This window comes from Cnephaeus nilssonii (genome assembly GCF_951640355.1).
Source record: "Cnephaeus nilssonii genome assembly, chromosome: 17".
Taxonomy (NCBI): Eukaryota; Metazoa; Chordata; class Mammalia; order Chiroptera; family Vespertilionidae; genus Cnephaeus; species Cnephaeus nilssonii.
The window spans coordinates 32,710,252-32,734,633 of NC_137088.1; the positions used below are offsets into that span (position 1 = coordinate 32,710,252).

At 47.5% G+C, this 24,382-nt stretch overlaps 1 protein-coding gene across 11 annotated transcripts in view; it reads left to right on the forward strand.

The window, feature by feature from the left end:
* The window catches only part of ZBTB38 (zinc finger and BTB domain containing 38), a 127,661-nt gene that overhangs the window by 95,444 nt on the left and 7,835 nt on the right, over positions 1-24,382 (forward strand). Inside the window, exons 1-2 of one of the 11 annotated variants that reach the window (XM_079794661.1) lie at positions 11,596-17,756; positions 23,739-23,948. The exons of 8 other annotated variants lie outside the window; for them this stretch is intronic. The gene's annotated coding sequence lies outside the window, so the exon portion shown is untranslated. Of the gene's footprint in view, positions 1-11,595; positions 17,757-23,738; positions 23,949-24,382 lie in introns of those variants that run through there. 2 more of the 11 variants (XM_079794668.1, XM_079794662.1) reach the window with 2 other exon arrangements.

Here is a 24,382-nt window from a genome sequence, read left to right on the forward strand (position 1 = left end):
TACTTTTAAAATGACCTCTTTGCCCCCCAGGAGGTTCCCTGAGCAGGGAGGATAAAAGTGGGGTGATTAGTCACTGTGGCGTGCAGCACACACTTTGAAGACCATGATTTATGTTACGGGGGGGGGGGGGGGGGGGGGCGGGGGCAGTTATCTCTGTCCCTAGATAATGACTCTTGTGAAAGGTCAGCGGCCTGTGTTCCCAGAGCGTCCGTCCAGTGCCCTGTTGGTTGTGTTCAGTCTCCAGAGCCGGGGGCCATTTTCTGTGAGTTTGAATCCCCGAGTGGGGCTCCTCCCACTGTGGCGTCTGAGTGTTTGTTTTCTAAAATGAAAGCACAAGCAGAAACCCGAGCTGTTCGACAGAACAGCCTGTTCTTTAGATTTTTTCAGGTCAGTATATTTAAAGCCTAATTTTTCTAAACAGCCTGTTGGTGTGTTTCTGTCTGCAGTGGGTTTGGATTTGTTTGGGGGAATTTTTAACTTTTTAAAATCTAAACAACTTACTATGTCATTGCTCCCTGGTCCTCCTGCCCCCAGATAATTTCACTCTGAAACAGGTGAACAGGGTAACTGTTTGGACACCTGACTAGGGAGAGACCATCATTTCGTTTTAATTACATTTGTTTTGGGGTAAAGTTGTCAAAAGCTAACTGGAACTTGAATGTTCTTCCCTCTCCCCGCCCAACCACTTGCCCCCGTCGATTTCTTTTGTCTAAACCATGGTGCGTCCATGCGCGTGGCCAGCCGCAGCTTTTGCAGCATTTCCACGCCAGGAAAGCTGTTGTGCTTCTCATTGTCCGTCAGACCTACCTGGGCTGCTTGACAGCTCTGCCAGTCACCTGCATCTCCTGACCCCTCGGCAGGGTGGCTGCCTCACATTCCTGGGCTGCCTCAGCCGCAAGGCCACGCCTGGCCTCCCTCCAGAGATTGCAGTGTTGCCAGCAGTGGCTTCAAACTGGAAAAATGGGAGGTGGAAGAGAAGCGATGGAAAACACGGGAGGAGGAATGGTGGAAAACAGGGGAGAAGGAAGTGCGTGGACAAGGAGAGCGCGTACGTGGACTCGGGTGACTACAGGAGAGCCCCGGCTCATAGAAATGATCTCTGTACAGTTTGCAGCTGGAGCCAGGTGGGAAGCTGCTGCAAATGTGGGGCTGTTTGCTGACAGCGGGGGAGGAGACAAGGCAGAACTGGCAGCCTTTCTCCAAGGGGTCCCCACCCGCCCGAGATGGTAGGCTGCGCTCCATACCAAGCTGTGTGCCCTCTACCCCCCATCCTAGGTCTCTAGAGCAGAATTTACTTCCTCGGGTTGGCCACCATTGTCCGCTTCACGAAGATTCCCCGAGGACATGGGTGATCTTGGCGGATGCATTGTGTTGTGTTGACCCCATTGTTTGAAGTCCCAACTACCAGGTAGTCCATGCTCCAGTTCTGTGATCTAGTTTCTGGAATTGTTGTTGCGTGTCGCAATGATGGAGCGTGATGTCAACTCGGAATGCTCTGACTGAGCAAGCAGCTACTGAGAAAGGTCGGTGCATTCTCAGCAATTGCTGCTTTTCTCGTTGCATCACCTGCTAATGATGAAGATGGGACCCTCCTTTAAAAATGAGAGCTGGGTGCCTCTGGGAGGAGTCTGGTTTTTTGGAGTGCCGATTAGCAGTTGAGTATCATTTCCTTCTCAAAGCTTGAGCTGACCCTGTCATTAAAGTGATTTTTGAAGCAAAGTGCAGAGTTTGGTATTTGCCCCTCTGCCTCCTAGGATTCATATATTAAGAAATGTTCCACATGGGAATGAGCAGCTGGTGGGGTCCTGAAGAACTGTTATATGGTTGTTTTGAAAGCTTGAATACTTATACCTCATCATTTACATTTTAGGGGAACAATGAATCATTGTATAGATACTGAAATGTTACAAGCGGAACAAAACTTATAAATGATTTATTCTCATTTTATTATAGATTAGAGTCTGAAATTCAGATACATTACAGGGACAGGAAGGTGACATGAATGTTCAATGTGGGCTGGGTATGAGAAGAAAGAGTGTTTAGAATGTGGCAAACTGGAGGGCATGAAATTTTAGAAAAATAATGTGGGGCTGAGAGAAACAGGTCAGCAGTTGACAGTTGCAGAGTTACACCATCTGACTCAGTCCACCAGTCTGGATTTCCTCAGTGGCAGCCTGCCCAGTCTTTTCCTGCCGAGTGTTGGGTTTGACGATCTCCGAGACCCTGCCCAAGGAAAAGTCACAGCAAATAAAGAAGCCACTTTGGATGTAAACCATGTCCATCTCATCCAGGCAAAGGGATTTGTCAGTCGAGTCAGCAGCAGAACACAGCATGTATGTCCAAGGACATCTGGAGGACAGCTGGAGAGAACCAGGCACAGCCTTGATTCAGCCGCCCAGGGCTGCGTGTGCCCATCCTGGGATGGAACAGAGGAGCCCACCAAAGGAAGCCCTCCCTGTGCGGGCATGTCACTCCCAAGGCAGCTGAAGGGGGCCAAGCCCACAGAGGCTAACCAGGATGGCACCAAAAGACAGCAGGCATATCGTAATATACCTGGTCTGTGGTGTTGACCTGTTTGGCCCCAGGATGCTTTCTGGAATATCAAGCGCTTAGAGCTTGCTAACTAGTGCTGGACTGGGACAATGTGAGAATCGTCCTCTCTCTGGTGACACTTGATTGACCTTCTGCACATCCTGGAATTTGTAATATGTTTCCTTTTTTTCTAAACATCTTTTAACCACTCCCATTTTCCTCAGCTCTCCTGGTGCTAAGGGAGTCATAATGTCTGTAAAGCACGTAACCCAGGGCCTGGCACGTGGAAAGTAAATATATTAGCTTTTGTTGTCATTGGCATCATCACCACCATTATAGCTATCGTTTCACCAGCAGGTAAGCAACTTTGGTTTCCTCCCCCCTGACTTACATGAAGATGGGCCACACATACCTGGCCCCCTGTGTCAGAAAATGCACTTATAATCAATCCCCAGCTGACTCGTGCATGTTAATATTCAGGCAGCTCTGCTCTGGATGCTGTGGTCAAACACGGAGACAGCCTGGCCTAGGGACTGGTCCTTGCAGATTGCTAGCTAAGGGGTGCTTTGGGTCAGTGTTTGGGGGTAGGGGGTGGGGGGGGTGCCCTTTACATTATACTGTAGGGACGTATGATGAAATCATTAGGAATCTGATTCTGAGAGCTGTTGTCTCCTGCCTGTGACTTTAACTTCAACATAGAACCTGATTCCTTTCCACCCTCCCCACCACCCACTGGCCTTCTGGCCTGCAAACCTTGTTGCCAAGCAGGGCAGTTCCTTTGTGAGAGGGCAGAAGACCTTTGCAAGTCTGGGAACTGACACATATAATTATACTGTAGGACTTTAATGTTGGTACATGAATCAATGTAAAAATGAGGGGCAGTCCACTCTCAGTGAAGATTTGGGGCCGCTGGTGGGTGGTGAGAAGGGAGGTGTAACATTGGTGACCAAAAATATTGCCTGCTCCTAAGGAAACAATTTGAAAGACAAAAATAGCCAATCCCATGCTACCACAGTGACTTGTCTGGACCGGAAGCTGCTGGGGTGGTGAGGAGAAAGTGTCCACAGTATCTTAAGGATGAACTCCTAACTTCATATAAAATTAATTTAGTTTAGAAAGTGAATTAACTAAAAGCCTTTTCAGCCCTTCAAAGCTCTCACCTAGCCCTGGCCGGTGGGGCTCAGTGGTTGGAGCATCACCCCTCTCACCAAAGGGTCGAGGGTCGAGGGTTCGATTCCCGGTAAAGGGCACGTACCTGAGTTGCAGGTCCACTCCCTGTTCCCAGTGGGGGCATGTGCAGGAGGCAACTAGTGTCTGTTTTTCTCTTTCTCCCTCCCTCCTTGCCTTCCTTCTACTCTGAAAAGCAATGGGGAAAATATCCTCAGGTGAGGATTTAAAAAAAAAAAAAAAGCTCTTCCCTATATTTTGAGGGTAACATAGTCTAGAATTTTGTTAGTTTATGATTGTGATGATTTTTTACATCCCGCATATAGTACATTCTATGCGCCTGAGACTTGGACGTGTAGCCGTGGGTCCGAGTAGTCCTGAATTGCTCTCTCCCCCTTTCTTCCTCTCTCCCTGCCACTGTCAGGGAGCTTAGCTTAGACCTCTGCATCCTCATCCCCTCTCACACTCATCCAGATGAACTGCTGCCATGGTATAGGCCAGTGACGGCGAACCTATGACACGCGTGTCAGCACTGACACGCGTAGCCATTTCTGATGACACGCGGCCGCTGAGGCGGCCGCATGCCGAGGATGAAGCATTTGCTGCTCCTGAGGATGAAACATTTGCGAAATAATGTTTTTTTCCTCAAAGTGACACACTACCCGAGTTATGCTCAGTTTTTTGGCGAAGTTTGACACACCAAGCTCAAAAGGTTGCCCATCACTGGTATAGGCAGTGGTTGAATGGTGGCCATCCCAAAAGATAGGTCCCAACGCTATGAATGTGACCTTATTTGGAAAAAAAGGCTTTTGCAGAGGTAAGCTAGTTAAGGATCTTGAGATGAGTCCATTCTGGATTATGGGGCGGGCCCTGTGAGAAGCACACAGAGGAAAGACACATACCGAGGAGAAGGCCAAGTGGAGATGGAGGCAGAGGTTGGCGTTGTGCAGCCATGAGCCAAGGAACTCCTGGATCCCCCAGGAGCACAGCCCTGCAGGCACCTTGACTTTGGACTTCTGGCCTCCAGAACTGTGAGAGAATAACTTGGTGTTGTTTTGAGTCACCAGGTCCATGGCAATGTGTTATGGCAGCCGCAGGACACTCATACGGTGTCCAAACCTAGCCTTGATTCTGAAGCGCCTGGGAACTTGCCAACCGCGGGTTTCTGGGGCCGTGCTCCTGGCTGTTCAGATTCAGCCAGTCTCGGGTGGCACCCAGAAACTAAATTTTTTTTCTCAACTACAGTTTACAGTCAATATTATTTTGTATTAGTTTCAGGTGTACAGCATAGTGGGTAGACTTTACAAAGTGATCCCCCCAATATTTCAAGTACGCACCTGGCACCATACAAATTACTACAATATCATTGACCATATTCTCTATGCTATACTTTACACCCCCTGACTGTTTTGTAACTACCCATTTGCACTTCTTAATCCCTTCAACGTTTTCACCCAACCCCCCAATCCCTCGCCCATCTGGCAGCCATCAGTCTGTTCTCTGTCTCTATGAGTCTGTTTCTGTTTTGTTCGTTTATTTTGTTTTTAGATTCCACATATAAGTGAAATCATACGGTATTTGTCTCTCGCTGTTTGACTTATTTCTCTTATGCTCCCTGTCTTTCAAGACTCAGTTCCACCTCTTTTCACTGACCCTTTCCCCAAACTCAGTTTAAGCTGCCTCCCGCTAGAGCAGGGGTCCTCAAACTTTTTAAACAGGGGGCCAGTTCACTGTCCCTCAGACCGTTGGAGGGCCGGATTATAGTTAAAAAAAACAAAAAAAACTATGAACAAATTCCTATGCACACTGCACATATCTTATTTTGAAGTAAAAAAACAACACGGCAAAAACACCTGCATGTGGCCCGCGGGCCGTAGTTTGAGGACGCCTGCAGAGCGTTTCAGTCATTGGGGAGGGGCTGTTAAGTCTGCTTGTCTGTTTTCTCCCCTGGACTGTGGACTCCAGAGATTGCTGAATGTGGGAAGAACTAAAGAATTAACAGGCCAAGGGGATGAAATAGTTGTTCTGCTTTTCTGAGTTATTGGACCTTGCTACCTTATACCTCATCAGACACTTGTTAAGAAAACAAAAGTACTTGGTTTGAACGAATGTAATGAAGATGTAGTAGTAGTATACAGTGGTCATATGTATGTCTGTGAGTAATACCATTAATTGAACATTTGGTAGCTAAAGTCTCGATAGTCATTGCTTCATCTCAGTATGACGGTAATCATCTCAGGAGTCATTCCCATTTTACTGTGTGAGCTCAGCACCATGCTGTGCAGTCAGGTAATGCAGGACGGCAGAGTTCACAAAGTGGAATGCGCAGATGATCACCTCGCCAGCAGTGTGTTAATGGTGAATAGACTGATCAGGAAAAATCGGTTTTATTGGTTAAAAAAAAGCTAACGATATATAGGTGTTTGGGGGTTTTTTTTGTATGGCAAATACAAATACATTTATGGCATGAAATTTGACATAAAACAAGCACAACCATAAAACACCAAAAGATGAGATTGGTGACTTATGTCTCCTAACATCTGAAATCCCATAAACGTAGTCTCCTTTAAGTGCGCTGAGAAAAGTTTGTGACCCAGAGTCACAAGACCTGGGGTGACAACCCAGCCCTGCCAATGACAAGCTATGTGGTGTTTGGGTTTTGGCTTCATTTCTCTGAGCCTCAGTGTCTTCATCTTTGAAATGGAAATATTTCACAGTCCATAGGGGTGTCATGAGAAAGCAAATGAGATGGTGTGCATGCAAATAATTTGTAAATGGAAGAGGGTTAAACAGGAATTAAAGGACAGGTGTTCATGAGGTAGAAAATGCAATGGTGTGCATGAAAGTGATTTGTAAATGGTAGAGGGTTAAACCGGAATAAGGACAGGTGTTCGTGAGGTAGAAAATGCGATGGTGTGCATGAAAGTGATTTGTAAATGGTAGAGGGTTAAGCCGGAATAAGGACAGGTGTTCGTGAGGTAGAAAATGCGATGGTGTGCATGAAAGTGATTTGTAAATGGTAGAGGGTTAAACCGGAATAAGGACAGGTACTCTTGCTTTTGTTTGGTGCTTGGGTCCAAGAAATTGGCCTTGGGGAAGGTGATGTTCTGGGGACGTGGATGTGGGCACTGGGCCACTGCAGACTGTCTGAACTCCCTGCTGAGGTAGGGTACGATGATGCTGGGATAAGAGCCCCAGAAAAACAAGCTAGTTAGGGAGGATGCAGGGATGGAGAGGAATGGTCAGAAAATTAGAGGCTTGCTGTGCTTCCTGAAGCAATAATAAGAGAGAATGTAACTAGTCAGGGGTTAGATCCGGTCACCTGTGACCGAGGACCAGCCGGAGGACCACAGTCAGCTCCCGGGAACTTGACATCTTGTTCTTTTACTCTTAGGTTATTCCCAGTCATTCTGTTTTCAGCAGCTCTTACGTTTCCCGGCTCTCAGTGCAAGCGCTCACCCCCCCCCCCCCCCCCCCCGTGGTCTCAGCATCTCCATCCCAAACATATGAATGTATTGACGTGGCCCCAGCTGCTCCTCACAGGGCCACTTCCTGCTAATGTGGATTCAACCCCCTTCCTCTTTAAAGATGAAGCCAAGGCTTTATTTTTGTATTCTAACCGGTTTAAAAATATTTTCCAAGTTGTCATTAGTATAACAGTCTTGATCTTGAAATAATGATCCGAGTGGGAGGTGAGCATAGAGAACAGTCATGCCTTTTTGTCACAGACATCACCATCCTAATCTTACCTGGAAGTTTCTAGAGCAGAAATCAGCATAACATGTCGAAGGAGTCACTAGATATATTTTGAGATAGAATTGACATTGTAAACATTCCATCAGACTGGAGATAATGGACTAAATGGACTTGGTAAAACTTAACCGGAATGGAGAAGGGAGTTTTTGAGTTTCGGTTAAAAATCTCAGCCTTGTTAGATTGGAAGGGAAGGAGGAAAAAGAAAACGAGGGGAGAACGGAGCCAGCCATTGGCGGAGGATGGTATAGGAAGGCGTGTGGAACCGGAAGTCTAGACACCGGTTTTGGTCACACGTGGAATCTTAGGCAAGTCACTTAACTTCTCTATGCTTTAATTTTCTCATCCCGGAAATGAAAGGATCGGAATAAAAAAACCTGTAAAGTTCCCTTTGTCAGTAACATTCTTTTTAGCAGGGAACAGTTGAAGGAATTTGCGATGCGTAGCCCAGGGTCTGAATAAGCAGAGTAAACTTTCAAAGGGGTGTTGTGTGGCAGAGGTGACTGTTCAGAGCGCCTTGATTGTTCCCAGTGAATACTGCTCCTCCAAGGAGGAAATTCCCGCACTGGGTGGAGGGGCCCCCACCCCAGATCTGAAGAATCTCTAGAATCCATTTATGGCAAATCAAGACGAGTTGGAGTGCACGCTCCACTAACAAGCACGCTCTTTGCTCCTTGTTATCGAAAACACCCGATGTCTGTTTATTTGGAAGTGATGCTTACTATCTGCCCGTGTCCAGAATGAATTCGGGGACCGGATTCCCGGCTCCTTGGAACACAAGAGCATGTCTTTGTGTGGGCTCAGCACCATCTTGTGGGCACAGCACTGTGGGCTGGAATGGGCTGTGGCCCTCCAACGTAAAGGAACCAGAAGACACAGCCCTGAGAAAGCCTCTGCTAGGGAAAGACTGTCTAAGGGGTCGTGTTTTTGAGAGGGGCTGCTCACTCTCGGAGCTAGGAACCGCCTGTGGGACTTCCTTTTGTGACTGACCCCATGGCAGCTGGAAGAGCAGAGTGGGCAGGCTCAGGGGCACAGTAAGCCAGACCTTCCCACGAGTTGAGTGCACCTGGGTTCTGTTTATTGGGGTTCTGTCTATTAGGGAGGGCGTTGATACAGAGGAGGGAGTCCCAAACCCTTTCCTCCGTGGCCTCCCTCCCCCTGTACCCTGCCTCCAGCCCCACCTCTCCTGGTCCAGGACACCCCTCTGCCCTGCCTCCTCTCTCTCCTCCCGGCTGGCATAGATTGCCACTCAGAGCATAACTTGAATTACGTGCTTAAAGGTCCCCTTCCCAGCAGCTGAGGATGGAACAGAATGAGGTGTGATGGGAACAGAACACTCGGGTTGTAACAGGCTTTGCCTTCTCCAGCTTTGTCTCCTAACTCTATGTTTGTGTTGTTTCTCTGTGTGAAGAAACTCAGTAATAATGCAATCTGGGGCTAAGATGCTGGTCTGAGGGCCGTCACACTGCCTTTACCCAGACAGGAAGGAGCAATCTGTGGACCTAGAGAAACCACCTAAGGCAGTGGTCGGCAAACTGCGGCTCCAGAGCCCCAATTTGCCGCTCTTTTGACTAGTGAGTTTGCCGACCACTGACTAAGAGGCGCTCTCTGGCTGTTCAGAGTTCTTATTCTCTACTTACCCTTCCCAGTAGGGCTTCAGGGCGGTAGAGCGGGGAGGCAATATCTTTAATGGGCATGCAGGATTCCCGGGAACAATATGTTACTGATTTTGTATCTGTTAATGCACAATTATTGGCTTTATTTATCGTAATATTATATCCATGTGCCTATTCTTTAAACGTAAATGTTCTTTCAATTACATTACCATATCTATAATTAACCCACACTAAATGAACATGATAAAATTTAACCAGAATTTTAGTTTGCTAAATATTTACTTTTTAAAAAATATTTTTTATTCCTATCAGAGAGGGAGAGAGAGAGAGAGAGAAACATCAGTGATGAGAGAGAATCATTGTTCAGCTGCCTCCTGCACGCCCCACACTGGGGATGGAGCCTGTAACACAGGCATGTGCCCTGACCAGGAATCGAACCGTGACCTCCTGGTTCATAGGTCGATGCTCAACCACTGAGCCATGCCCGGCTGGGCCTAAATATTTGCTTTTGCACTTACCTTCCTCCAGCATGTTTTAGCTGACTCCCTTCTTTTGGGGTCAGCCTGGCCTGAGCCCAGTGGCTCCGGACGGTCCAGCCTGCAGAGCTAATCTGCCCGGGCTCACTGAAGACCTGGGAGCTTGAGACGCTCCAAGCCACTCATTCTCCACTTCAGCTGCAGGGAAATCCCAACTTACACAATACCCCTGCTTCCCACACCCTTTCCACCAACAAGCATTACATTGGTTGCTGGTATCATAATGAGATGGGCTAGAGAAAGAGTTGTAGGTATTGTTTTGTTTTCTGGAATTTTCACAGAAAATCATCAGGGTGAGAAAGAGCAATAGAATGAGATGCTACATTGTGTCTGTATTGTCTTATCTAATCCTATTAAGAACTAAATTGCACTTTTCTCCCATTTAATAGATTAGAAAAACAAAACAAAAAAACAAAAACAATGGGTCTTGAGATGGTAATTAGCTACTAAGTGGCAGAACTGGAATTTGAACCCAGGAGTGTGTGAGCAGAGGCCCTGCTCTACCCTCTGAGGCCAGAGATAACCAGCTAGGAGGAGTGGAACCGGAAAAGGGAAGCTTGCAACTATTGACTATTTCTGAAAGTTGTCAAAAACTTTAATCAAGGGCTTCAGTGGAAACCTGAACCAAAATCTAAAGTAAGCACATAAGTGTGCTAAGCCCCAAACTGAACCAAAATTTTTTTCACATTTTTTCCTGAACAAATGACAATCTAATGAATCCATTAAACTGAGACTTAAACTAAAAAGAATAAGCAACCAAAACAACAAAGTATTCACTTAAAAAAATCATACCGAAACTGACATCTTATTAGGTGCTGGTTTAAAGTCAGAGAGAAGAGACTTTGCCCTCCAAACATCCCCTTGGTGTGAGGGGAGAGGAGCAAATGGTTGGCCAGGAATCGGTAAACAGATGGGAGAGGGGATGAGGCAGGGCCCAGGGAGCCTTTTTTATGAAGGTGAAGATGACGCTATGTAAAACAGGCGCGTGATCCAATGAACAGTAGCCTAGCCTTGTTTTATCTGGCCAGATTGGAATGATCTTCTGACTCAGGGGACAAGGAAGTACACATGATGGAACTTTATCAGCGATTTAAGTATTTGTCTTCAACAAATTATGTTGGTCTCCTTCCTATCGAGCTTCTTACCAGAATGAGTAGTAAGTAGCCAATTTGAATGATTTTTATTTAAATTCTGTTTTTAATATGGAGAGAGGGGGGGGAGGAAGAGGGAGAAGAGAAAAGAGAGGAACATTGATGTGAGAGAGAAACATAGATCATTTGCCTCCTATATGAGCCCCAACTGGGGATTGAACCCGAAATCTAGGTATGTGCCTTGACCAGGAATTGAACCCGCAACTTTCTGGGAAACAGGGCAACAAACGCTCCAACCAACTGAGCCCCCCTACCAGAGCTATTTAAATTCTTAATGCCTTTTTCTGCATGTAAAGAAGTGTTAACAAACAGTGCAACTAAAGAAAGAAAATCATTAGGTGATAATTGTAATTGAATGCCCAGATATGAGCTGAGTCTCAGATGTCACCGCCCTCTGCTTCAGGAAGAACGCAGTGAGCCCCTCGGGGTGTGAAGCCCTGTGAGGGGAGTGGGAGCCGGGCACACAGAAGTAAAGCATTTTCCCTGCCACTGAGGAGCTTCACTGCCCCCAGATTGGGGGCCTGGGATAAGACGACTAAGAAGAATTAATTAGTAACAGTAATACCAATAATAGCTGATATTTATTAAAGCTTGATTTTGTGCACGACACTACGCCAAACATTTCATAAGTATTACCGTTTAATCCTCACATTAACCCTGGTAGATTCTTTTATTAGCTCCATTTTGCAGATGAAGAAACTTGTCCTGCCCTAGCTTTGTGGCTCATTTGGCTCCAGGACACCAGAAGGTGGTGGTTCGATTCCCAGTTAGGGCACATACTCAGATTGCAGGTTCGATCCCCAGTCAGGGCGTGTTTCTCTCTCTCTCTCCCCCCCCCCCCCCCCCCCTCTCTCTGAGATCAATAAAAACAAACAAAAACATTTTTTAAGAAGGAAATGTATCCAAGGTCACAGCCAGAGGTGACAGAGCCAGGTCCACCTGACAACAAAGTTGAGGCTCTTCGCCACTGTGCAGGACTGGACATGGTCTGGCTGACCCTAAATTAACCCAAATTACCCTTAGGGAGAGCCCTGTGTCATGAACGGACTAATCCAGTGCCTTGGGGTCTCAGTTCTCCTCGTTCAGCAGCTTTAGTCTCCCCATTACGCCTTTTCTATACCTCCATCCGGTAGTAGCTCCTGTGTTCCACTCAGTAACTGGTGGATGATAGGCATCCGACAAATATGATTTTGAGATGGAAGTGGATCAAAATCAAAATAATATCTTTGAATGTTATACATTACTTTGAAGTTTATGTTTTTTAAGAAAATAAAAGTAGAATGTTACGGAAAATTATCCATGTCCCGTTAAGTGTCCACCCCAGGGCCACCGGGTGGTCCGTATTAAAGTAAAGGCGTGGCCCCCTCTGGCAGGGGATGCAGGCCTCACCAGGGCACTTTACTGGCCACGCCTCCCCTCACCCCCACAGCACACCACAGGCATAACCTGCCCGCCTGTGCGTGGCAGCCCTGCTCAGGGCCAGGCTACAAGTTTACTCAACGTGCACACACTGGCAAGTAGGCTGGGTCGTGAGCTGATGAGGCTTCGATAGTAAGAAGGTGTGGAAAAGCCAAGTTTATTTCCTGGTGCCCCTCAACCCAACACAGAGAGTGTGGTTTTGAATCATAGCTCCGGGTGTGGACCCCAGCTCTGCCGCACAGTAGCCAAATGACCTTGGTCAAGTTGCACAGCTCCTCCGGGTCTCGGTGTCCTCGTTTGCTAAGTAAGGTTGCTGTGAGGCTTAAACGGGCTGGGGTGTGTAAATGGCACCGGGCACGTGCGCGTGCCTGCTAGGCATCCAGAGGCACAGCGCGTGGCTGGCATATTTAGGCGACCTTCGCCTGCCAGATGAGTAAGTCACGTTGGGGACATTGACGCAAGTGTGGTGGGATGGCAGTGTCACTCTACAGCAACCCTCCGGAAAGCTGCCGGGAGGGGCTCCGTCACCAGCAAGGGACGTCTGCACAGTGTAGTTAGGAGCCCTGGGCCAGCTCTTGTGCACAGCATGACGCGGTCATTTCCCGCAGCATGCAGAAGGCACCCCTGCCCAGACCCTGTCTGCCACAGCTCCGACTCAGTGTCGGGGGCCACCCAGCTCCCATTCTGTCTGTGGCTCCCCGGGTGCGTCTGCCATGCAGCTCTGCGGAGAACTGCCGTTATAGGCACGCGTTATAACGCCTTTTCCCTCTGACTGATGATTGCCCGATGGGGGAAGAGGGTTTGTGTCTGCTTTTGAGTGGGTCACCCATCAGTGCGCTGGGAAGCACAAGCACCCAAGGTCAGTGACCCAGAAGCAGGCCCCAGGCCCTGGGGTGCTTGGCTCAGCCCAGCACCCTCTCCCAGTCAGCTCCTTGGGAGAGGAGGCTGAGGGAGGGCGACGCAGGAAGGGCCTGAGAAGCCGGTCCAGGGAGGGAGACCCCTGGGGGTGCTGGGAGGGAAAACATCGTGTGGAAACGAGGTTCTTCACAAACACCCCACACCGAGGCCTCACACCCCACGTGTTGCCAACTTTACATTTTTAGTATTAAAAAAAAAAAAAAGTTGATTTTTAAAAAGTCCGTTGCCAATTCATCCCAAGCAGTCAGGAGACGAAGGCCAAACCCTTGGAGTTTAAAGGGTAAAAGAACAAAATTCAACAGAGTGAAATGTAAAGGTCTTACTGGATTTATTCCGTGACTCATGAATCGGGCAGCCTCCAATCTAATTGAAAGGCAAGAGATGTTACGGGCAGAAGGGAGCAAACCAAGGAAATCACACGGAGCCAAAATGCAGGTTGGTTATCGCAAGGTTACTTTCCACATAGGCGACAGCAGGGGTGTGTCAGGAAGGTGACCTCACGAATGCTGGCCGGTCCGTTTCTGATTGACTTGTCTAAGACTGCACTTCTGGGAGAGCCACAGCTAAGTTAGGTTTCGTTTTGGTGGCGTGAGGGAGACACAGGAAGGTCCTGAGCAACTCCATTTTGGGCCTGTGGTCTTGTCTTTAACAGCACAAAGCCTATCAGTAAAGCCTGAAGGATTGCTCTTTTCCTTCCTTTGAGCCACGGCAGTAAGAAGAAGGCATTTCTGGTGTTTCTAAGTTGTGTTTCCGTGTTTGAACTTATTTGAAGAGGAACGACTTTTTGGGTAGTGGACGGCCCTGGCTTGTCTTTATCAAGCTCAGCTTTAGGCAGTGTTGATTTGGGGTGTGTGTGTGTGTGTGTGTGCGTGTTTCTTTTTCCTTTTACCAGGTCAGAACAGCCTTCTTGACTTATTTTATGTTCGTCGAATATATTCCCATTTTAGCATAGTTGACAAATAGCATTGACCTAACACTGGATCCAGAAAACTCGGTGGCAGTGCCAAGGGTGGTGGGTCAAGCTTAGTGTGTGGCTGCCTCTTCTGTTTGCATTCATCTAATTAAAGGCCCGTTAACACCTGGTCTGTGCCACGCGCGGTGCCGGGAGCTCGGGAGACTGTGGCAAACGGTCTCTGTCCGTGCAGAGTTTATCCTCCTGTGATCGAGGCACACGTTTGTCAGAGGATCTTAGGAGCCCTGGTAAAGATGCTGGGACTTGGATTTAGGGTTTTAACAAGCCTTGCAGACTGTATCTCTGCTTCATGTTAGCAGGGAGACCCTCCCTCTGTCCTAGAGAAGGCTCAAACCCAAAGCTCGTGCCCACGGATCTCATTCTGTGCCCTGACTGATGGGTCCCCAGCAGGGCCCCTGGTCCGGGCTGCATGATCCCCAGGCCTCTAGTGAGAGAGAAGGCTCAACACTCGTGGTGGGGAGGGGAGGCACATGAATTCACCTCGGATTAGCCAATCCTGATCCTCTGTCTCCTGAATTCTCCGACTGAATTAGCAGCAAACTGTTAAATATCAACTTTTTTAATACTAAAAAATTTACGTCGACAACGTATGGGTATCGTGTAAGGGCCTGGCATTGGGGACACTCTGTGCTGTAAGTGATGCTGTGATTGACGGCATGTTCGGGTGGCACCTTGAAAACGCCGGTTGTGCCAACCAGCCGCAAAGGGTCCCAGGCCCGAGGCTCGTCATCCAGCAGTGCTCAGGTTGCCCTGGTGCCCGCTGCCCCTGGTCAGGGGTCTGCTTGCCTTCCTTAACTCTGGCCCTCAGCTGCCCTTCTTGGGGGCCTCTCTGGAACATTCTGCTCATGACAGGCAGCATTTCTCAGTGACTTCCTGGCACGTGACTCGGGCTGGCTGCCCCGGCAGCCCTAACTCGTGAGTCTCAGCCTGGGTCTATTCCTGCTGCGGGCTTCCGCAGTGCTGACCCTGCCCAGTGAGCCTGCAGCTGGCCTCGGCGCAAGGCCGTTGTGTGCCAGATGGAGCAGGTCAGCTGCTCTGACTTCACTGCTGCTGCATGTGCAGGTGCACGTGAGGCGGGGGATGAGCAGGGCGCTGCCGTCAGAAGGCACGGGTCTGCCGCCAGCCAGGCCCTTCCCTGGGGGTGGGATAAGGTCAGCTTCCGTGCGTGGGGCTCGGACTCTGGTAATTCATTTAACCCTGTGGATACGCAGTCGTTTCTCCATATTATATGCCTGCAGGATTGTGGAGGGAATTAAATGAAGGAATATGGGGAGTGGATCACACAAAAGCAATTTTATTCCAAACCGATGGGGGAAATTCTGGCAGAGGAAAATGGTAATGGCAATATTTACGGTGCCTCTCCATGCAGAATGCTCATTTGCAAAACCATGTCTGTTTGCAGTACAGATTGTTCATTTAGGAAAGGAGCATGTATTGGGGGCCTGCTATGCGTCAGGCCTGTTCTAGGGCATTCCGATACATCAGGGCAGGTACGTTACTGCCCGGTAGGGCTTCAGTCTGGAAGACCGCTGGACAGTAAATAGTGACGAATGGTGTGCTCCACGGGCACGTTGTGAGTGCTGCGGGAGAGAGGAAAGCAGAGCAGGGTGAGGGGATCAGGAGTGCCAGGTGGGAGCAGGCTGCTTGGTTAGTCGGGGTGAGCCTTTTTGTGTTTTATGTGCATAGCCACCCCACGTGTTCATTCAACAACTATTTCCTGAGTGCCTGCCATGGCCGCGGCCCGGAGGTGCAGCGGTAAACAGGGCGGCTAAGGTCCTTCTCCTCCTGGAGTTTCCTTTCTGCTGGGCTGAGTAGACAGCGAGCCTGCAGACAAACCCACGTGGTAATTGCAGGTGAGGTTAGGTAGTACGGAGGAAGTAAGTCAGACAGTTTGAGGGCAAGTAGAGGCCAGGCCGGAGCAAACAGAGATGGGGTGGTCCCTCAGGTGACGTTTGAGCTGGGCCCGAAGCAGGCGAGTGAGGCCGCCACGGGTGGTGCTGGGACTGGCGTGTGAAGGACCAGGGCCGGTGGAGCCTTGGCAAGTAGAGCAAGTGGAGCAAGTGGAGGGAGGCCTACGTGGCGAACACAGAGAGTGGACAGGACCCGGGGACAGTGCAAGCCCTGCAGTCCACAGTGAAGGGTTTGGGTTGTATCCTCACATCAGGGGAATTTGACCTCCCTTGTGTTTTCAAAAGACCGCCCTGCCTGGGGCATGCAGTGTGGACGGCATGAGCGGTTCTCTCCAGGGCCACCCGCTGAGCCAGACAGTCAGTTCTCAAGCTGACTCCAGCCGACACTCACTGACCCCTTCCTGTGTGTCCAGCGCTGCGCCTTGTGCTTTCAATGACCTTTATCCCGTTCACGCCGCTCTGCCCAGTTTCTGGTTCACCAGGAAGAGCCAGTCTAAAGTGGATTCGTTGCCTTGCAGGAGTCCCCAGAAAGCCGGGGCGCAGAGCGGGTTGTGGGTGGGGAAGGAGGGTGCAATGGGAGGTGGATGTAGCTAGTTGGACACCAAAGAAGCAGTTGGTGCTCGGTCCATTTTAGGATAGCCCGTCCTTGCCGCTAGCGGCAGGGTCATTCCTGTGCAGAAGCCAAAACGTACAGCAGTTCTTCCCTCCGCCTCCCTGTGAGGTGGCGGGCAACTGAGGGGAGCAGGCCCCTTTAGGTTCACAAGAAAGTGGAGTTTGGCTCTTGAAACCAATTCTTGATGGTCTAGGGCTCACCCCTCAAATGAAAAGTCCCGAGGGTCAGGAATCCTGTCCTGGCCATTTTGGTAACTCGGTCCCTACCGCGTTCAGAGTGAAAACGCCTTCGTCAGGGACTTGGCGTGCCAGTGGAATTTGGTTGAGACAAGAAACGGTTACATCTCTCCAGGGCTTCAGAGAAAAGCCCGAAGCCTGTTTGCCAGGTTTCTTAAGCAAGCGGAGTCTGGGCAAGCTTGATCCTGAGGTGAACCCAAGGTACCCGGGCCGCCCTGAAATACTGTTTCCAAAAGAAAAAGGAAACCAAGGACTTTCCCCCCCTTTCATCTTTCCAGCAAGCAGCCTGAATATTTAGCTGGACACATTGCATCATTCATGAATCTGGAAATACTCGTTCTCACAATCCATATGCACACAACTACAAGTCCAGAGAGCGAATGTTTACCTTTCCAAAATAATATATTCAGGTAAGGCCGTGCGAGCCAGCTTCCCTCTCTGTTGAATGCACTCCAGCAGCTTCCTGATTTTAGCCTTTTGAAGGGCCCGGATTTCAGTTGAAAAACAAAATTCCCTTGTCATACTACGCCTTCTTGAATCTGATAGCTTAAGTGCATTGAGGTCTGATAAACCCAGCTCTTCTCGGCCCCTCTTGGGCTGCCTGGAGAGGGCAAACCGAGAGGATTTGCCTTTTCCTAGACACAGCTGAATTCTATAAAGGGCTTCTGTTTTGTAATCTGTTTTCGAGATCTGATGCGTGTGTTTCTAACACCCCGTCACGTGGGGCGGTCTGACGCAGGCAGCCGACATGACTATGAGAAAATGTCCTGCGAGGATGTGTGGGAAGGCGGAGCCGGGCCACTGAAGCACTCAGTGTCCGTTGTCAGGAACTTTCCACCGGGGACGGCAGACCCAGGCAGTAGATTCCATTGCGACATGGGCCGCGCACGGGCCCAAAATGGACTGTGGGTTTGACTTTTGCAGGATTCCAGGTCAGTATCCTAATGCAGCGTGTTCTTTTTTTAGTTGGGTTTTATTTCTAAGTTTCTTTTTATAGAAGGGGACTCGCAGGAGAGAGAGGAGAAAGTTGCTCTGTCTGTGCAGTTTTGTTATCACGTATGTACGTGCGTGAGGGATTGAGCGGCCCGGGTGCTGCGGAACTCTCGGCCTTTCCCTCTGATCAGAAGCTTCAGGAAAATGGGGTTCAGTCCGGCCCAGGAGCGTGGCCTCGAATGAGTGACTTCTGGTTCTCACTAAGAATGCGTACGGGATAGGGTTACTTCACTCTCGGTCTGCCATGTCTTAAAAAATGTACTGATGAAACTACACCAAATTTTATTAACAAGCCCTATGAAGTTCTACAGAGTAGATATGTTGGCTATTAACTTAAAGAGGTTTTTTCAAGATTGGGGCTTTTTTTTTTTTTTGCATGGTGAGAATTAGAATTTATATAGAAACTATCATTATAAGGTTTTTGACATCTGCGTACTTAATAAAGTTGCCTTGAGTAATTGGGGGAAGGAAGATTTAATCAAGCTGGAAATACTGGAATTTAGTTGGTCAGATCATTGCCAAAAATTTGTTTCCTTTTTTTAATCCTCACTCAAGGATATTTTTTAAAATGTATTTTAGAGAGAGAGGAAGGGAGAGAGAGAGAGAGCACCACGAAACATCGATATGAGAGAGAAACATCTAACAGTTGCCTCCTATGTGCGCCCCAACCAGGGATCGAACCCACAACCTCGGTATGTGCCCTGGCTGGGAATGGAACCCACAACCTTTGTTTCTTTTGTTTTCAAGTTCGATCCCAGAATACTAAAAGCAGGGTATCTAGGATATACTGGGGAGGAGGCTAATTTAATAGGTGAGTGCAGCCTGGGGGTGGGTGGGAGGGAGGGGAGTGGGCTGGGGGAGGTTGATGGGGGAAAAAGGATGACTTACGTAATACTTTCAACAATAAAGATTAAAAAAAAAAAAGAATCACTTAGGCAAACAATGCTGTGATCAAGCTAACCTTGGAGACGGAGGCAAGGGTGCAAGCGGTGATCGATGGCGCAAACGGAATATGGGCAGCGGCCCTGCAAGTCAAGGCCCCGTTTGCACCCGAGTGCAGAGTGGAGAGGACTGTCCGTCCACCTGGCTTTTCAGCCATGCTCAAATTCAAGTGCAGCAAGTCCTCGAAAAAGGTTTCATTTTAACACTGACGGGAAAAAAATCCGATGCCTGGCTGGGGCCACTGTATGGAGCTTGCACATTCTCTCATGTCTGTGTGGGTTTTCTCTGGGGATCCGGTTTCCTCCCACATCCTGAAGATGTGCACGTGATGTGAAGTGTCCACACTGTCCCCGTCTGAACGTGGGTGGGTGTGGGAGTGAGAGCGCCCTGCTGTGGAAGGACATCCTGTCCGGTGTGGGTCCCGCCTTGTGCCCTAAGCTGCTGGGAGAGGCCTTGGTCACCGGACACCCTGGACTGAAATGAGGGGGTTGGAAAAGAATGATCTTACTATTTTTTATAAATCTTTTAAAAATGTATGTATAGCTCACGTTTACTTAAATGATTAATATTATAAGTGTTTTTGGGTCTTTATTTAGAAGTTTGGTGATGTTTTTGTGACCAGAAATATGCTGGAGGAACTTAACTCTTGTGTATATCAATTAGCCTAGGGCCGTGGTCGGCAAACTGCGGCTCGCGAGCCACATGCGGCTCTTTGGCCCCTTGAGTGTGGCTCTTCCACAAAATACCACGGCCTGGGCGAGTCTATTTTGAAGAAGTGGCGTTAGAAGAAGTTTAAGTTTAAAAAATTTGGCTCTCAAAAGAAATTTCAATCGTTGTACTGTTGGTATTTGGCTCTGTTGACTAATGAGTTTGCCGACCACTGGCCTAGGGTAAAATTGTTTTCTTATATGTCATTTTGTTTAAAATTGCATATTTTCAAGAACCTATCGATGACATTAAGTGCTGGGGTGAGGAGTTGCAATTTTATTATTTATTTATTTTGTTGTTGTTGTTAATCCTTACCGAGGACATTTTTCCATTTATTTTTTTAGAGAGATTGAAAGGGACGGGGGGGAGAGAGAGAAAAATATCGATGTGAGAGGGGTCCATCGATTGGTTGCCTCCTGCATGTGCCCCGCCAGGGTGGGGGATGGAGCCTGCAACCGAGGTGCTTGCCCTTGTCCACAATTGAACCCAGGACCCTTCAGTCCACAGGCCAACACTCTATCCACTGAGCAATTTAAAATAAGGTGGGCACGGTGGGCCTCACCATGAAGGTCATATGCTTGATGATGCAAGGCAGCTGAGGGAGCCCTGTGGGTATCTAGTAAGAACATGCATTCAAGAAGAAGGAACAGCACATGCCAAGGTCCTGCGGGGGCGGGGGGGGGGGGGGGAGAGGCATGCCAGCTTCTTCAAGAAACAGCAAGTAGGCCAGTGAGGGAGGCAGAGAAATAGCAGGTGGGAAGGTCATAGTGGTCGGGACAGACTCATGCTTTCGCGGGGAGTGAGATGGTGGAGGTTAGGAGAGCAGCATGAAGGGGCAGGAGTTCCAGTTTGGATGGAGGTCCTTGTGTTCCCTCCTATTCTGAGAAGGCCTCCAGTGTTTTGCTGGCGAGAGCTCTGGAGAGTTAGTGAGGACTTGAATGTGATACTTTGAACCTGGAAAATTAGCATGTGTATCTGTGTGACTGGGTGTATCCATCTGTGTTTCTCTGTTCCTTGGTCTCTCCTGTCTCCTGAGGATTTCTGCCTTGTATTTTACCACACTTGCATTCGCTTTGTCTTCAGTTCTTTTGGGCTTACTAGTATATGTGATTTATTTTATTGAGTAAAATACTTTTTAAATATTTTCTTTTAAAATGATTTTGAACATTTTCTCATAGACTATAGCAGCAATTCTCAAATTTTTCTGGTCCCAGAACTCCCTTATACTCTTACAAATCATTGAGGGTCCAAAGAGCTTTTGTTTATCTGAGTTATAGCTATCAGTATTTACCATATTCAAAATTTAAAATAAGAGTTAAAAAAAACTATTAACTTCTGAAAAAAATGCTATGATAAAACCAGGCGTCTGACAAATAACATTTTATTTTTAAAAATAACTACTTTCTAAAGCAAGAAACAAATAGTGGGAAAAGTGGTATTGTTTTACATTTTTGCAGCTGGATTTTCATATCTGCTTCTGGATTCGGTTGCAATATATTATTTTAGTTGAAATATGTAAAGAAAATCTAGCCATACATGAATAGGTAATTGGACAAGGGAGGAGTTTTTTTAATCTTTTCAGTTACTTGTGGATATTCTTTGATACCACACAAAAACTCGATAAGTGCTTAAAGGGTTCTACCACACAATGGTAGATAGTCCCATGAAAGATGTCATACTTGGATTTTCCAAAGTTATGAGGATATTTCAATGACAAATATAATGATGCTTTCTATCTATATATATAAAAGCCTAAACGACCGGTCGACCAGTCACTATGGCGCACACTGACCACCAGGGGACAGAGCTCAACGCACAGGATCGGGCTCCCTCCTGTCTGGATCGGGCCTGTGGGGATTGGGCCGAAACTGGCTATCCGACATCCCCTGAGGTGTCCTGGGTGAGGGTGCAGGCCAGGCTAAGGGACCCCACCAGTACACGAATCCATGCACCAGGCCTCTAGTTATATATGTTATTCTAACTATAAGTGAGACTAAGATCTTATGCAATGTTAACAGTTGGCCTTTTGCTAACCATTCTAACTGAACAGTCTAAGACAGTGGTTGGCAAACTGCGGCTCACGAGCCACATGCAGCTCGTGAGCCGCGGTTTGCCTCTCTGTTGACTAATGAGTTTGCTGACCACTGGTCTAAGAGAAGGATCAGACAATCCCACAGAAGTCAGTGGGGCTTATAATCTGACACCCTGGAGCTCAATGTGAAATACCATATATCCCCAGATCCGGTGGTCGGCAAACTGCGGCTCGCGAGCCACATGCGGCTCTTTGGCCCCTTGAGTGTGGCTCTTCCACAAAATACCACGGCCTGGGCGAGTCTATTTTGAAGAAGTGGCGTTACAAGAAGTTTAAGTTTAAAAAATTTGGCTCTCAAAAGAAATTTCAATCGTTGTACTGTTGATATTTGGCTCTGTTGACTAATGAGTTTGCCGACCACTGCCCCAGATGAAGGCAGAGCCTTGTGGAAGGTTCAGAGTGCTGTGAAGTGGGGTGTTTTGGAACAAGCAGTAATTTTGAGGTGAAAGGACAAAATAGATGACACAGCATAGAACTAAGCCAAGATGGAAGGCAGCTTTTTTAATCACATAGCAGGTGTTTCACCAGATCTGAGACTATCCAGTCAGGCTGGATAAAGAATTGAAATAATAAAAGAAAGAAAAGCCCTAACCGGTTTGGCTCAGTGGATAGAGCATTGGCCTGCGGACTCAAGGGTCCCAGGTTTGATTCCACTGAAGGGCATGTACCTTGGTTGCAGGCACATACCCAGTAGGGAGTGTGCAGGAGGCAGCTGATCAATGTTTCTGTCTCATCAATGTTTCTGACTATCTCTCTCCCTTCCTCTCTGTAAAAAAATCAATAAAATATATTTAAAAAATAAATTAATTAAATTAAATAAAGAAAAATAAAATTAAAAAAATAAAAATAATTGAAATAATGTATGGGCCTTACAAAAACCAAACTGCATAAGAATATATGAGTCAGGAGAGAAAGTAGACCCTACAGGGCCCAGAACAGAGAGACCTCAAAGAAGGCAAAAGAAACATCGACAGAGTGTGTTAATGGTTTACAACCTAATAAATGTGAAGGACACATTCCTGTGATCTGTTCGGGGGCACAGAGGAAGCCATAAAGATTTCATTTCATTTTTATAGATTTAACACCCCCCCCCCTCCAGAGTTCTAGAAAAGATTCATGGGAGACGAAAAGTAAAGGCAGGGTAAACAAGAGTAGAAGAACTAACGTTAACTAAAGACAGTGAGACAGTTGTCACACCAGGAACCCAGGCTCAGTGGCTATCACAATTGATGATAAAGGTTAATTCTAACTTGTCTCAAGAATTAAGAGAAACATGGGGAATATACTGTTCTCATCGGAATTGAAGAAGTTGTTAGTAGAAGTGTACTTTTTCTTATGGCTGAATGAAATTTAACCAGTTAACTGCCACGATATTTTGAATTTAATTTAAAAAGGTCTGCCGCTTGCATCTATAGACACTTATGGCGTACAAATGGTTAAAAAATTATCAAATGGACCCTTACCTAAAGGATGTTGAGTAACATAATGGGCACAGCTTATATCAGCTCTACAAAAGGGTAAAAAGAGATTGTTTATGTGGCCATCTGGCCTTTCCGCCTGAATCAGCGCCGTGAGCTAAACGTAAGACTCCATTGCCACTGGGAGATAAAGAAATACCACCAAGCTCCGTGGCTTTCTGGATGTCACTTGACAAGGGATAGAGAGACTGAATGCGTGGCTGGTTAGTGTATCCTGTGGACCAGAGGGGGGTTTTGTTAGTTTTTGTGGGTTGTTTGTGTTTTTTTTTAACTGCAGGGGTGATATCTTACTGTACAGTGAAATTAGTTTAGTGAGTTGCTGTTGGCATTTTTTAAATGAAAGAAATAGAACAGAACAGACTGCGTCACACACAGTAAGGGTCACGTTTTAATTTCATTTGTGTCTTAGGTCACTGGTGTGCCATGTATGTTCGTGCCATGTACACGCTCGGCACGAACACCGCTGCTTTTGACTGCCCCTCACAAGGGTGCTAGTTGGCAGGCCCTGGCCATTCCAGACTGATTATAGAACATGTGTGGAAAATAACAAGAACTCGTCTCTGGGAGAAGACAGAGCTAGGATCCTCAGACCAGAACCACTGTGCCTTTAAATTGTGCTAATTTAGGAGCCTGTGATTAGACTCAGTATTGTGGGCTCAGAAACATACTTTCCTGGTTTCATATTTTTTGTTTGTCTTCAGTACCTCACAGAGTTCTATTTGAAAACCCTACTCGCCTTTGGCTGTAATGAAAGGGAAATCAGAGAAGGAACCAGGTGGGTCCCAAAGAGGGGCAGGGCGCCCCTGGTGGTCAAATATGGTCATGCAGGCTGTGACTTGGCATTGAGAGACCCTTGGAAGCCACCAATTAGGAACGGCTGCTCCTCCAGATCTTGCTTCTTCTCTGAGCAGGTAATAATACCTTTACATACAGGCACTGATTACTTAGGGAAAACTTAAAGAAAAATCATTTTCCTGCTTCATGAACTCTGTTTGGATCAGATCATCAGGCCATCTTTGGAAATGATAGGAGGCTTGTGGCAGGACCATGGCATTGCCCAGCTCTAGGAGTTCCACGCAGCAGCCTGGAGTGATGATGAGACCCTTAACATTTTGGGAGGGGACCCTGCTCCCCCCGATTTGGACATGTATATATAGCTACAACTTCGGAGAAAGAGTTCTGAGAGGATTTCCAACTATGCAAGTCTTAGCAATTGTCTGAGAAACAGGCTGGGGCGAGAGAAAGATTTAGCTTCTCATGTTGATTCCCAAGTCTTGGAAGCAACAACAGAATGACATAAAAACCTGTCTTTTCATGCAAAAAAAAAAAATTTCAAAGAGGTTGA